Source organism: Pituophis catenifer, unplaced genomic scaffold, assembly GCF_029215685.1.
Source record: "Pituophis catenifer annectens isolate HBS135680 unplaced genomic scaffold, rPitCat1.0.hap2 SCAF_7, whole genome shotgun sequence".
Lineage (NCBI taxonomy): Eukaryota > Metazoa > Chordata > Lepidosauria > Squamata > Colubridae > Pituophis > Pituophis catenifer.
In genome coordinates, this window is record NW_027256887.1 from 42,837,647 (window position 1) to 42,853,011 (window position 15,365).

A 15,365-nucleotide genomic window follows, 5' to 3' on the forward strand; every position below is an offset into this window, starting at 1 on the left:
GAGCAGCTGCACCAACAAAGCCAGAAGTAGCTACACCAACAAAGGCTGGAAGTAGCCGCTCCCCATTTCCTACTGCAAAAATCTTACAGTTCCAGCCCAAAGTGGTGGGAGGTGAGGGCAAATGTACCATTGAGCGCAAATGTACTATGACGAAGGCGGAATGCTGTTGTGCAAAGGCTCACCAGGCAGGGAGCTGGGCAGTGTGGGAGGCAATGAAGAACAGTGAAGGAAGGCTCACTAGGCAGGCAGGGAGCTGGGCCATGTGGGACGCCGTGGCAAAAGCACGCAAGCGGCTGAGCTGTGGGGGCTGTGTGGTTGAGGCAAGCAAGGGAGCCAGTGAGCAGCAGCAGCTATGCAGTGGGCATGACTCTAGGCACCGGCCAAGGTGGGCAAGGCAAGATAAGGAGTGGCTGGGACTCCTGGGAGGGGAGGGGCCAGCCAGTGATGGGATTAGTCTGTTCTCCAAACTGCACAAAAAGTTAACAACCAGTTTGCGTGAACTGGTACGAACTGGTTGAATCCCACCTCTGGACTTTGGACTCAAAGCAGATGATCACTTGAATAAGAGCCAGCGATGTGCAGCAGCAGCCAAAAAAGCTAATATAATCCTGGGTTGTATAAATAGAGGCATAGAATCAAGAACATGTGAAGTATTAGTACTGCTCTATAAAAACCTTGTAAGACTACACCTGGAATACTGCAATTTTGGTCACCATACTACAAAAAACATGTTGAGACCAGTGGTGGGTTGCCCCCGGTTCAGACCGGTTCGCGGGAGGCTCCGCCCACTGACCCGGAGGTCATCATAGGTGATCTGCTATGTGAACTGGTAGTAAAGGTAAATAGAACCCACCCCTGGTTGAGACCTTAGAAAAAGTTCAGAGAAGAGAAGAGCAACTAACATGATCAAAGGCTGGAGACTAAAACATATGAAGAACGGCTGCAGGATTTGGGTTTGGCTAGTCTAAAGAAAAGAAGAATTAGGGGTGACATGATAGCAGTATTCCAGTATTTGAGGGGCTGCCACAAAGAATAGGGGGTCAAATTATTCTCCAAAGCACTAGAGGGCAGGACAAGGAACAATGGTTGGAAACTAACCAAAGCGAGAAGCAACCTGGAATTAAGGAGAAACTTCCTAACAGTGAGGACAATTAACCAATGGAATAGCTTGCCTTCAGAAATCATAGACGCCCCATCAATGGAGGTTTTAAAGAAGAGACTAGATAGCCACTTATCTGAAACAGTACAGGTTCTCCTGCTTGAGAAGGGGGCTGGACTAGAAGACCTCCAAGGTTCCTTCCAGCTCTATTCTATTCTAAAGTAAATCAGTGTGCCATATTATATTTGAAACATAAACAGTTGCCTTGACAAACAACAGATTGATTGCAATGTTTGGATTTTAGCCTGTTATACATTTTTTTCTAATATTATCAGTGGTCTATCAGCTCATCCTTGGAAATTCATAATGCAACTAAGGTAAGAAAAAATGTATTGTTTTGTTGAATGGTAGAACATATACATCTTATCCTTGTTCAAATTATAAAGATATTTATTGGTTATGGTTTTAATACAATGTTTCTTTCTAATGTATACAATGCCCTTAGCTTAGCAAACTATGAGGCATTTCTTTTCACAAGTTCTTAACTATATCCCTCCCTCATGATTCACACAGGTGTTGCTTATCACAACTTTGATATGCTGATTCCATTAGACAGCTGCAGTACTTTCACTTCTCAAGCTTTCTCGAGCATAGAGAGAAGGGAAAGAAGGAAGAATAATTCTTTCCTGAAATTCCAGGGTCTTTGCCAAGCTGCCTTTACAAATGCTGGTCTTGACCATCTGTTCCAAATGCTGCAGCTTTTTTCAACCATAAAATCTTCTCCCCAGATCTCTCTTTCAAATCCTCCTGGGTTCTTTAAGATGCTTGGATTTACATAGTACATCCAGTCCACACAGTGCTCATTCATTCATTCATTCATTCATTCATTCATTCATTCATTTAATCAAATTTATATAGTTACCCATTTAATAAACGGTTCTTCGGTAGCATACAACAAAGCCATAAAACAGTACAAATGTCAAAATTTTAAGTTAAGTTAAAGCATAAAAACACTTGGGATCAGATCAGCAAGAGGGCCACATCCACTGAGAGCCTGATAACAAAGCCAAGTCTTGAGGGGCTGCTGGAAAATAAGTAGGTAATGAGCTGACCTCACTTTGAGAGACAGGTTCCATAAGGTCGGTGCCACAGCAGAGAAGCCTGCCTCCTTAAGACCACCAAGTGTAGTTCCCTAAAAGACGGGACTTGAAGCATGTCTTTTCTGCCATATCTGATATATGTACTACAACATTAATGAAAAACAACCTCCTGAATTGTCTAACACAGACATGTTAAATTCAAGGCCACCAGGCCAGATCCGGCCTGCGATGTGGTTAGATTTGTCCTGCAGAACTGCCCTGAAAACAGTGAAGGACTGGCCTGCGATACCTCAGCCTGGCCCAGGCCAACCATGCACTGATCTACAACTTGGTGGCGGCCATCTCAGCTGGAACCCAGTCAGCCTTGCCCTGGAGCCATCTCTGATAAGCCCTCAATGAAATCGAGTTTGACACCTCTGGTCTAACACTTCTGCCCTTTTATGTATTTCACTTGAAAGTAAGTGTGCCTCAGATTTTTGGTGGGGAAAATGGAGGATTAATATGTCTCTAAATATGCTGCATGGTGGAGATTGCCTCCCAGGTAGTGAGCCCGGATTAGGCGAAGCCTCTCCAGATAAGCAGAAGCCTGGGAATTACCCACTTGTGTTTCTAAAAGAAGCTCCTTGCAATGAAACTGGCAGGATCTGAAGGGACCCTATAGGTCATTCATGAGAAAAGCATTAAGGAGCAGCAGAAGAAAATGCATGCTCACAATCTCAAGTGGAGCCTGATAAAAAATACTGAGTTTGCTCAAAACTCCATTTTCTAGTGCATGTTTGAACAGGAAAATTGTAAAAGTTACAGAGATCTTCTAAGATGCTTGGTGAGTGTCTAAGCCACTTGGTAAGTGTTTCTTCATTGTGTGAGCAGGATTAAAATAAAAAGTAAATAAATAATTATATGACTTTAAGAGAATTAAAAGCAAAAAGCTTGCCAAGAATTTGAACCATGATTTTAAAAGAAGAAGATAGTCAAATGTGGAAAATTATTCATCTTAAAGGATTTCAGAATTAAATAAATAAATAATATTTATCTCCATGGGAATGAGACTGTTTAAATTTACTAAAAAAGATGTTTGGTTGATTTAGTTAAACAGAGATATAAAGAACATTATGAAAGATTGTGTGATTATAGAACTGGAAAAGAGTTCCAGATTAAAGATTAAAGAGTTAAGGATAAAGTGGGGAAAAACATCTCTATTTTTTATTTCTCCTTTCTGAATTGCAAGTTAAAAAACAAAATGGCTATGACTAGGAAAGCAGCAAAAATCAAAAAAGGGAGGGGAAGATTATTAACAGTAGAACAGAAAGAGGGATTACCACAGAGATTTTACAAGGAATGTTTGAAGAACTGGGGAAGAATGTCACAGCATCAGTGATTCAATCTGTACCTGCATCTGTGACTGCTTTAATTAACAGATATCTGGTTACCATTGAAGAGAGACTGATGGAAAAGCTTTGCAAATATGGAAGAAAAGATGAATACAAACTTTGAAGAATCTGTATTGTATCCACTACAAATTAGTGGAGAGATAAATCAAATTAAAGAAAAAAATAGAAATTTTGGAAAATAAGACAGAAATAATAAAGCAAGAAACAGGGAAAAAAATCTATACAGTGTGCAACAGTGTGGAATTAAGTGAGTAATAAATTTGCTTGAGGTTGAGAATATTTCCAAGAAAAACCTACTTAAGATATTAGAAAGAGAACTGCTGAATCCTTAAGAAAACTTTTGGAATTGAACAAAGAAGATATGGATATAGAGATGGACAAGGTGTGCAGAATTAAAACTAGATATACAAAGTTAAGAAAAGTACCAAGATGGAGAGATGCAGTTGGAGAGATGCAACTGATTAAAAATGAAGGAGCTACGTAGCAAACACAGCAAAAGTGTGTTGGGCACTACAAGTATAGGTAATCCTAAATTTAGGATAGAGCTCAAAATTTCCATTGCTAACAGACAGATGTTAAGTGAGTTATTCCCCACTTTTTGCCCTTTTTGCCACAGTTGTTAAGCAAATCATTGCAGTTGTTAAGTAAATCATGTGGTTGTTAAGTGAATCTGGCTTCCCCCATTGTCAGAAGCCAGCTGGAAACATTACAAATGGTGATCACATGACCCTGGGACAATGCAATGGTCATAAATACATGCCAGTTGTCAAGCGCCTAAATTTTGATCATGGGGATGCAGGGCCGGATTTTCCTATAGGCTAACTAGGCTTCAGCCTAGGGCCTCAAGATCAAGAGGGGGCCTCAAGATCAAGAGGGGCCTACATTCAAATTGTTAGCAAAATTAAAATTACACTTTCACTATAGGTGAAAGGGCCTCATAAGTGGAATAGCCTAGGGCCTCTTTTCATCTAAATCCAGCCCTGTGGGGATGCTGCAATGATTGTAAGTGTGAAAACTGGTCATAAGTCACTTTTTTCAGTGCTGTTGTAACTTCATACAGTCACTAAATGAATGCTTGTACGTAAGTCAAGGACTATCTGTATAGACTTTTCTAAGTTTATGACATAAATATTGATTTTAAATACCTAATATGCAATATAAATGAGGCAAATACCAGACCAAAAAAAAAACACAAACCCAAAAAAGTTATTACACTATTTGAAAAAGCTAAAATAAGAGATAATTTGTTTATAGAGAACACTTGTAAGAATCACAGACAAAAATATTTGATTTATTAAAATTTAGGATAAAAATTTATTCCTCAGGTGCAGGTAAGAAAAAATGGAGTTGTTTTGTATATAAACCCACAATTATTGACTGATGACCGTGACAAATACATGAGGGTTGAAATTAATTTGAATGAAACCCTGACTATAATATTGAGAATATACACCAGGGGTGAAATGCTCCCAGTTCGGACCGGATCACCCGATCCGGTAGTGATGGCGGCGGGTGGTTCAGAGAACCAGTAGCAAAAATCCCTGCGCCCCCCCCATGCCCAGCTGAGCCGCATGGTCATCAGAGGCTGATTTTTTATTTTTAAAAGCATTTTTTCTACAACCTCTTCCACCGAAAAAATGTTTTTAAAAGTAAAAAAAAGCCTCTGATGATCGCGCGTCTCAGCTGGGATTGTCAGAGGCTTTTCAAAGCATTTTTTTCTGCAACCCCTTTGGCCAAAAATCCTCTGGTGATCCCAGCTGACTTGCCTGATCGTCAGAAGCTTCTAAAAGCATTTTTTTCTGCAACCTCTTCAGCCGAAGAGGTTGTAGAAAATCTCTTCAACCTCTTAAGGTTGTAGAAAAAATGCTTTTAAAAGTTTTTTTAAAAAAAAGTTGGCCACACCCATCCAGTCACATTACCCCCCAAGCCACGCCCAAGAACCGGTAGTAACAAATTTTAGATTTCACCCTTGATATACACCCCAAATAATAACAAGCAATATTTTTCAAAGATGTTATGGAAAAATTAACAAACTTGCCATATAAAAATTGGTGCCTCTTGGGAAATTGGAATAGAATAGTTTGCCCACAAAAATATAGCATTTCTATGACCTTATAGATATATAGTGACCTAAGAATGATGACTTTAAAGAATTTATATATTTCTCAGAAAGGCGCAGATCTTTTTTAAGAATAGATATGTTTGGATTTCTAAAAAAATTGTTATACTAAAAAGTGGAGATATTGCCAAAGATTTTCAGATACCCAGTGACTTTAATATAAAAGGGAAAAATTAGAATTTATAAAGAGACTATACTAAACTATAAAGAGAATCTTTTTAAAGCAATTTTAAGGCACTGGTTTAAGTAAAGGATGCTAGTAAAGCTTTTACGAAATGGCAATTTATACAGGAGAATAGTAAAGACTTGAGAAAATGCAAAAGGTTTGAACGAAGATAAATGGAAAAGAAGAGAATTAAGGAAATCTCCAGGAAGGAAATATATTTCAGAGGAATTAAGTTTTTACAACCTCAATTTTCCATGTTAACAATAATAGAAATGGAAATAAAAATGAATTTTTAGTAATATGCATAAGTTAACTGGTCTCTGTGACTGGGGCCAGCCTTCCATTCAAGAATGGTTACTTCAGAGGCAAATTATGGAACCTGGGAATGGCAGAAAGCTATGCATATAATTCCCAAGACTGATAAAGGGTGCTGTTTATTACATTGCTCAGTTACAGAGTCACAGAAAAGAGAGCAGGTTAGTACCTCTTCTTTCTCTATCTTTTGTGGTCTGCTGGCATGGATGGCATACTTAGAACCATTGCAGTCCCCCAACTCTTTAAAGCCCTTGCCAGATCACTCCCACTCTCTTCTACCCTAATAATGGACATAACTGCCAGGTTGAGTCAAAGATATAGAGGTTAGAGGTGGAGGAAATACATGCTTTGTTTTAAGCTGCAAAATAACTGTGATGTGGAATTAAATCTTGGGGCATTCTTCAACTGGAAATTTTATCATTTTGGCTTTTAACAGTTTGACAGTGGAGTGGCACATTGAAAAAGCCACTGCTATATGTAAATATTACAACTACAACAGCCTTAAATAACTTTAATATATGTGTTAATTGAAAAAGGTATAACAACTTGTCTTCTGATTTTGGGCTACCGTATATTAACATGGTTCTCCAGTCTCAGAGTACAGCCCCAAAATATATTTGAGTGATTCAATGTCTTGATAGCTTTTGTCTTTTCCACATGGGGGCAGTAACATCCCAAAAAAGGTATAAATATAAAATGACATACAAGTCACCTCATAGTGACGTTATATATCAAATTTGGTCATGGGAATCATATTATAATTTAAGTATTGAAATGGACAGTAAGACTTTAAACCAATCTTTCACATGTTTAAATGAAAGGAAATGGCATTGGGCAGTAAGGAACCTCCTTTGGACAATTTTAACAGGTTTCTGTCTAGAATATTCTCATCTGTAGCAAAAACAAACTGCCCTTACCCACCCCTTATCTCTCCTCCATTTCTTCCTATAGTCTATAACAGCAATTGACCCATTTAAAGTTGCTGTACTTCACCGTCCTCCCACCCCCAGCTTATCTAAACAACATGGTCACTGGTAAAAAAACTGAAACTGTAGTTCACTAAAGTCTAAAAAACCATAAATTAATAGATATGACTGATAAATATTTTGCAATGTGCCTTGATTTTTTCCAAGAACAAACAGCTTTTGTGAGTTTTAAGGGATCTATTAGTCTAAGTGTTATTAATGAGTGGGAGAAAGGGAGGAGAAATGCATTGAGCTACAGGAGTACAAAAAGTGTCCAGAGAAGCAAGTTTGTCCTATAGATAACACTCCAGGAACTCAACCAGCATGAGAGAAAAGACCTGACACAAAAGAGCAAGCTATAATTTTAAAAATAATATACAAATAGCATGTACCCAAAGTTGGCTTGTACACGTCAGCATGGTTACATCAGAAATTTCCAGCAAAGGGATTTCTAGTACAGGAGTCTACCCTCTCTTGTCACTTGCCTCTAATGTGAGATGCTTCTGAGGTACTTACATCCTCACTGAATGTTCAATAATAGCTTGTTGGCCATAGAGTAATTGGCCATGAGGGGCAATACAACGTTTATGTCAGTTATACAAAACCATCTTACAAAATAGGAAATTATAGGATCCTGGATTGCAGACCTGGGAAGGGAATGGAATGGATTCTGAGAAGGCCTGCTCCAGATCACCCAAGGATCTTTTTGTACAGGTGAGATTTAAGGGATGTCTCTTTGCCCAATGCCACACCAGCTACCAGAAGTTAGATAGAAAGCAAACTCTGACTGACCATATGTTTAAAATACTTGAAGCTCTTTTCTTGGAATTCTTCATCAATGTTCAAAAACAATGTTTATGTTATAGAAACAGCTGTGTTTAGTAAGACAGGGTAGAGCTGTCCAATTTGTAAAGCTAAACGTAATTCTGAAAGGGGCAATGCTCATGTTGGGGGAAAATACTTCAAAGAAGGACAAAAATGATTAAAATGGACACAACCATTTGTTTAAACTATGAGTCTCTGAAGAAAAACCAGCCTAATGTAAACTACCCTGGTAAGGTCTGAGCAGCTGTTCCATGTAGTTTTATCTCTGACCTCCAGTGTGTAAAGAGGATGGAAAGAAAAGAGTCATAACAGGTTATTATACCTTTTACAATAGGTTGTAACTTATTTAAAAAAGCTATTTTAAAATACCATAACATATCTCATCTTAGTTTCACAATGTTTTTAATGAAAAGAAAATAATAGTTTTTGTTTTGAAAAAAAGGAAAATGAGCACTGATGAAAATAAGTTTGGTGTAGTGGCTAAGCTGCTGGCCTAGAAACCAGGAGACTGTGAAACTTCTAGAACCCCCTTAGAATGAAAGCTATTGTATGACTTTAGGCCAGTCACTCTCTTTCAGCCCGCCCCACAGGGTTGTTGTTTTGGGGCAAATAGGAGGGAAGAGGTATGTTCCCCCCCCCCTCAAAAAAAAAGACAGGATAAGAATATAATAAAAAGCAATAATGTATCTGGAATCAGGAGTAGATTAATTTTGATTTTTTTTTTTAATGTAGTGGCAAACCATGGAATTGCTTTAGCAGTTCTCCTTCCTGGAAAATTTCTGTGAGCAGGGGAAAAAATCATCTATACTTTCAGACTAGAAATACATCTTAACCTAAGGGTTTGCTTTGCTGCAAGTAAATGAATTGAATTAGCTGAGTTTGCCATAATTGTCTAAACCAAAACCTAGCAATAAATTAAAACTTCACATACCAGACTTCCAACTAGACTTTACATGGTTAATTGAACATGGATCCAAAGGACTGCATGATCAGTTCAACCAAGCATAGGAAGCTTTGAAATAATGTTTTTTCAATAGGAGAACCCTTCAGGCTATTAACCAAGTGAGAAGAGTTTCAGAAGCAACATGGAATTATAGATTATCACTCTATCTTTAGAAAAAAAAATCTTGAAGAAGCCCAAGATTATAAAGATCCCTAATTTTGGGGGGGGAAACCTTGAGGTTTATTGATTTGTCCATTAAATAAATGAATATTGCTACATATCTCATACTGTATATGTGACTCTAGGCAGCCTTCAATAAAAATAGACAAAAATTAAACAGCATCCAGAATCATAAAGCATTCATTAACACACTCGGGAAATGGGCTCCACATGCCAATTGACTATTGACTCCCTCTTGCTGTGACAGCCCCTCAGGTACTGGAAGACTTATCATATCACACCTAGTCCTTCTCTTTGATAGATTAGATACCTAGTTCCCTCAATCATTTGTCATATGGTTTAGCCTCCAGACCTCTCATCGTCTTTGTTGCCCTTTTCTGCACTCTTTCTAGGTTCTCAACATCTTTTTGTTATCATGGTTATCAGAATTAGACTCAATATTCCAAGGGTGATTTCACCAGTGTAGTATAAAACAGTGCTATCACATGATCTTGAAACTGTCCCTCTGTTGATGTAAGGTAGGACTGTATTAGATTTTTGGAAGCTGCAGCACACTGCTGGCCCATACTTCAGTGGTGGTCTACTAAGGACATATGGATCCCTCTCACAGTTACTACTATTGAGTTAGGTACCACCTATTTTATATCTATACATTTGGGTTTTTTTGCCTATATGCAAGACCTTACTTTTCTCACCACTGAATTGCATTTTGTTGGATAGTGTCGAGTGTTCAATATGTCAAGGACCTTCTGAATCTTAAGTCTATAATCTAAAGTGTTACCGTAGCTATTACCCCCAGCTTGGTATCATCTGAAAATTTGATAAGTTTCTTTTCTATGCTCTCATCTAGATCATTTAAGATGTTGAAGAATACTGGGCCTAAGATAAAACCTTGGAGTTAGTAAGATAAAACCCACCGCATGCTTTGTCAAAGAAAGCAAAACGTTTTTTCTGTCATGATCTGTTTTTAACAAACCCATTCTGGCTTCTGTTAATTTCCTTGTTCATTTCTAGATGCTCACAAATGTACTGCTCGATTATCTTTTCCAGGATTGATGTCAAGTTCATTGGCCTGTAGTTTCCTGGATTCTGAATCCAGGATCAGCAGGGATGGTGCCAATCTGATTCACAGAAGGATGATATTGCAAAGGATGGGTGCCATGGCAGAAAAGACTTCTAGACTTTTGTATTTTTCTTCAAATAATTAAAAGCAGACTGGATAAAAATCGATTTTTTAAAAAAAAAAAATTATTTAAATTGGATTTTTAAAATTTAAATCAATTTTTTTAAATCAAATTTATTTTAATAAAATGCTTTTGGAGTAAAAATCTATCTAAAGACAGTTTTCTATTTAAGATACATTAATAATTTAGTTTATTCAACATGAAATGGAGCTTAGTTATGTAGCATGATTATTCTGCAATGTAAATTCTGCAATATTTACATTTTTAAACTCATTCAATGAATCCAAGCTCTGCAAGCTAAATAGGAAACCTTCATTTTGTTTGCAAATAATAATATTAAAGATTCTAACTACCAGCAAGAATGAGTCTTTACATTTAAAGAGCACCTGTTATTTCAGATCCATCATGGCAGCGCCTGTTAGTGGGCATCCACTCACCTGCTGCCTACCATGTCCCTCACATTGTTGTGTCACTGCCACATCACCAGCCATCCCATTAAAGTGAATGGGACTGTCAGTGAGTCAACAGCGGGTCAGAGGAAGAGCCGCTGCGGGACAGAGATGACAGTTGCTCTTTAAAAATTATGATTTAAATCGAGTTGATTTAAATCAAGCCTTACTAGTGATTTAAATCATGATTCAAATTCAAATTGTGATTTAAATTGACTTGATTTAAATAAAATCCACCCTGATTAAAAGTAGTTTCAGTTTGAAATAGTTGTACTGCATTGTTCAAATACAAATCCTGTAATTTATTTCATTAACTATAGGCGTGTGACATTGATTTCAGTAGTGGGTTCCACTTACCTTCGCTACCGGTTTGGAATCGGGAGTGCGTGCGTGCTTCTGCGCATAGCATCCGTGATGACATCAGGGCGGGTAGGCGGAGCCTCCTGCTGCTGCCACTACCTGCTCAGCCGAACTGGGGCAAATCGGTAGAAACCCACCACTGATTGGTTTGCAAAAGATTACGATTTTGCATTGATCAAAAAAGGTGTTTTGAATAAGGCTGAATATTATTTTAACAATATGTATAGCCTGTGACATGGAAAATAGATGGGGATTTGCTATTTTTATATAAAAACAATTGTAATACATCTTCTTCTACTGCTACTAGTAATATCCATTGAATCTTGAATAGAGTACTAGAGTTGTGCACCTCAATCTCTAAGAGAATGTTCTCTATTACATAACCCAAAATAGCATTTAGCCAATGTTTGGCCATAAGACACTGTCATCTATCTCACCTCCATATCAATAATTAACAATGTATGTAGATTTGGAAGTATGTTACCCAAAATATTATCTACTATCCCAAATTACACTTTATTCTATGTATTATTACATTGAGAATCTGCCAGCCCTGGAGGCTTTGTTTGAGTGATATATTTCCAGCTGTATCAAGAAGTATGAATTATTAAATGTGTCTATTTGAAAAAAGTTTCACAAGATTCAAAGGCTGGAACTATAGAAACCAAGCCTTAGATTTGGTGAATTATGGGCATTACCTGAAGAAAAGCTGGACGAGCACTTTTTTAAAGAAGAACATGGAGACCAGTTATGCTGAAGACAAACTAGCATAATTATTTAGGTTCCCTTTCAATAACTATAATCATGTCAATATGATTGCATAAAATATTGATTTTGATTAAAGCAAGTTATGTAAATAGATATGTATATCATTATATAATAGAGAACACTCATTATAAGCAAATATTAAGCTAGTAACACAGGAGCAACAATATATGGTCCTCCACATGTTCTTGAACTACAGCTCTGGTCCAGGCCCTCCTGGCTACAGCTGCCACTGGCTTTCTAAAAGATGTTCAAGAGGACCCCCAAGTTATGCATTGGATATTTGGGATAGTGCAATCCCATCCAAAACACAGTTGATAAACTCCAAGATGCAGTGGGGCCCACCCACAACTACTCCATTTTATCAGGGTTCAATTGAAATATGTCATTCCCCATCTGGATCCCCAGTCTCCATGCACCATGAAAGAACATCCACTGCATTACTCATTTCACCTTAGACAGACATAGATAGCTGGGTATCAACAACATATTGGTGATACAATACCCCATGGTGATGGATGATCTTACCTAGCAATTAGACAAGCTTTGCTGACTAAGGCTGTTTCTAAGAAGTTGGGATTATTGTTTTGACTTTGAATGTTATTGTTTGCATTGTTAAATTGTTGTTTTAACATTGTATGCCATTGCTGTGTGAGGGGCAGCCATAAATAATAAAATAAAAATATCTAAAAAAAATAAAAGTCTGACAAAACTGGCAGTGAATTCTAAAATATTGGTGAAAATGTGCTAATCTTAGTTCCAAGCAGGCATTTTTTCAGACCACCACTTGTAAAAGTCTCTTTTTGCAGAAAGTAACTCCCAAGTAAGAATATAGAAGAGAAGCTATTTCTTCAAATAGGAAAAATCGGAGCCATATAGGAGCCATATGTCTGACAAGGTTCCTTTGTGAGCTGGAAGCCTGATGATATTGGATTGAGAACTGTTAAAAAAAAGACCACATCTGCATTGCAATACAAAAATTCTTTGCTGCAGACACTCTCACAATTATTTATTTTATTTTATTTTTAAATTTATATACCGCCCTTCTCCCCGAGGACTCAGGGCGGTGTACAGCCAGAATTAAAAAACATGAAATACAAATATTAAAAAACAATTAAAATATATATAAATTTGGCCCAAAATTAAAAATACAAACCAATTAAAACATTTAAAATTTCTTCTTAAGCAAGCCCGGCTTGCTGGAAAAAGTGGGTTTTAAGGGCATGGCGGAAGGCACTAAGGTCTTGGATTCTCCTTATCTCTGGGGGCAACTGATTCCAGAGGGTAGGTGCCCCCACAGAGAAGGCCCTCCCCCTGGGGGTCACCAGCCTACATTGATTGGCTGATGGCACCCTGAGGAGGCCCTCTCTGTGGGAACGCACGGGACGATGGGAGGTCGTCGGTAGCAGCAGGCGGTCTCGAAGATAGCTAGGCCCGATGCTATGGAGCGCTTTAAAGGTGATAACCAACACCTTGAAGCGCACCCGGAAGACCACTGGAAGCCAGTGCAGCTCGCACAGGAGCAGTGTTACATGGGAGCGCCATGCTGCTCTCGTCACTACCCGCGCTGCTGCATTCTGGACCAGTTGGAGCCTCCGGCTGCTCTTCAAGGGGAGCCCCATGTAGAGAGCATTGCAGTAGTCAAGGCGAGAGGTGACGAGGGCATGAGTGACTGTGCACAGGGAATCCCGATCAAGAAAGGGCCGCAACTCGCGAATCAGGTGAACCTGACAAAAGGTCCCCCTGGTTACAGCTGTCAGATGTTCCTCCAAGGACAGCTGCATATCCAGGAGGACTCCCAGATTATCAAATATAAAAAGTGGAAAGAGGGGCACATAACTAACACAGAATATCAGCAAATAGCCCGAGCCTGCAAAGATAAAGTTAGGAAAGCTAAGGCTCAAAATGAACTAAGATTTGTGACAAAAGTAAAAAATAACAAAAAAAGCTTCTTTCAACATGTAAAAAACAAGAAAAAAGTCAAGGAAACGATTGGTCCACTAGTGTAAGAAAGTGGCAAGAAGGTGACAAGGAACAGAGAGAAAGCAGAACTATTTAACTCATTTTTTGAATCTGTTTTTACACAAAAGGAAAAAACCGTCCAACCTATCAAAAACAGTACCGTAAAAAACAGATTAGAAACACAAGTTAAAATAGACAAGAAAATGGTAAGCACCTGTTCACCCTAGATGAGTTTAAATCACTGAGCCCAGATGGATTACACTCCAAAGTTCTGATGAACTGGCAGATGTGATCTCAGAACCACTGAACTGAATTGCAAAAGATGGCGGCCAAGGCAGATGCATAGCCATGGCACTGGGAGCCCGAAGTAGAGAAAAGTACCAGTAACCGAATTCAGAGATAGAAGTAGAAGTAATGAAAGTAACAAAAAATACATAGATTAGGTCCTAGGAATCTACAAAGTAGCAGCAAAAGGATTCAGACAAATAGGACCCCAAAAACTAACAAACAAAGATGATTAGGGGACTGGAGGCTAAAACATATAAAGAACAGTTGCTGGAATTGGGTATGTTTAGTTTAATGAAAAGAAGGACTAGGGGTGACATGAGAGCAGTGTTCTGATATCTCAGGGGTTGTCACAAAGAAGAGGGAGTCAAACATTACATGTTCAAATGTCATTTTGTCCACAATCCATGCCAATTTACTGATTTGAAATAATGTAAGATAATCATCCTGGATAATATAGGAAATCAAGTGAAGAATGTTTGCGGCACTAGATATCCTGAGGTCTGCAAAATATCTATGTACATATTCTATAAGTGCAAAAGTGTTATGGTTACAAGTAAGTCTGGTGATTACTACAATTCCTTGGGGTTTAATCTCAGCCTTTTCCTGTCTGACTGGTTGAAAACTCTGGCAGGGAATCTGAACTCTTTGAAGAATGAAGAGTCCCATTACAGAGTGAGCCCCACTGAATTTCTGAATGAACGAAAAGTTAATTGAAGGAAAGGATATAGCATATTTTAGTCATAGTTAATTTAAACAATGCTGATAAGTAAGTAACTGGAAACAGTATGCTACCAAAGTACAGTTTTCTGATACCATCAGTATCTTTTGTTTTCATTTTTTATTAGGGTAATTTTAAAGGTCAGTGTTTGTCATAAACACTTTATTATCTAAAACCTTTGCTAAGCAAAACTGTAATGACATTACTATTAAAAGTTATCTCAATGTTTATCTATACATGAGTGATACATTTATGAAAAATACATTAAAATGTAGCAAGTAATGTTATTACACAGACTGTTGAATGAAGGACTCATTAACTTTTTTTTGCCAAAAACTGGCATCATTCTGAAACTTATAAAACACACTTATCAATTTTGAAGATTTTTCATTATTAAAACAAAAAGATTTTGTGAAGAAATGTTAAGAATCCTTTATGACAAAATGATACATGTCATTTCTTAAAGCAAATATTTTAGTTGTGGAGAAAATAAATCAAATATATTTAATGGTGAATGAACATTTAAGAAGTTATGA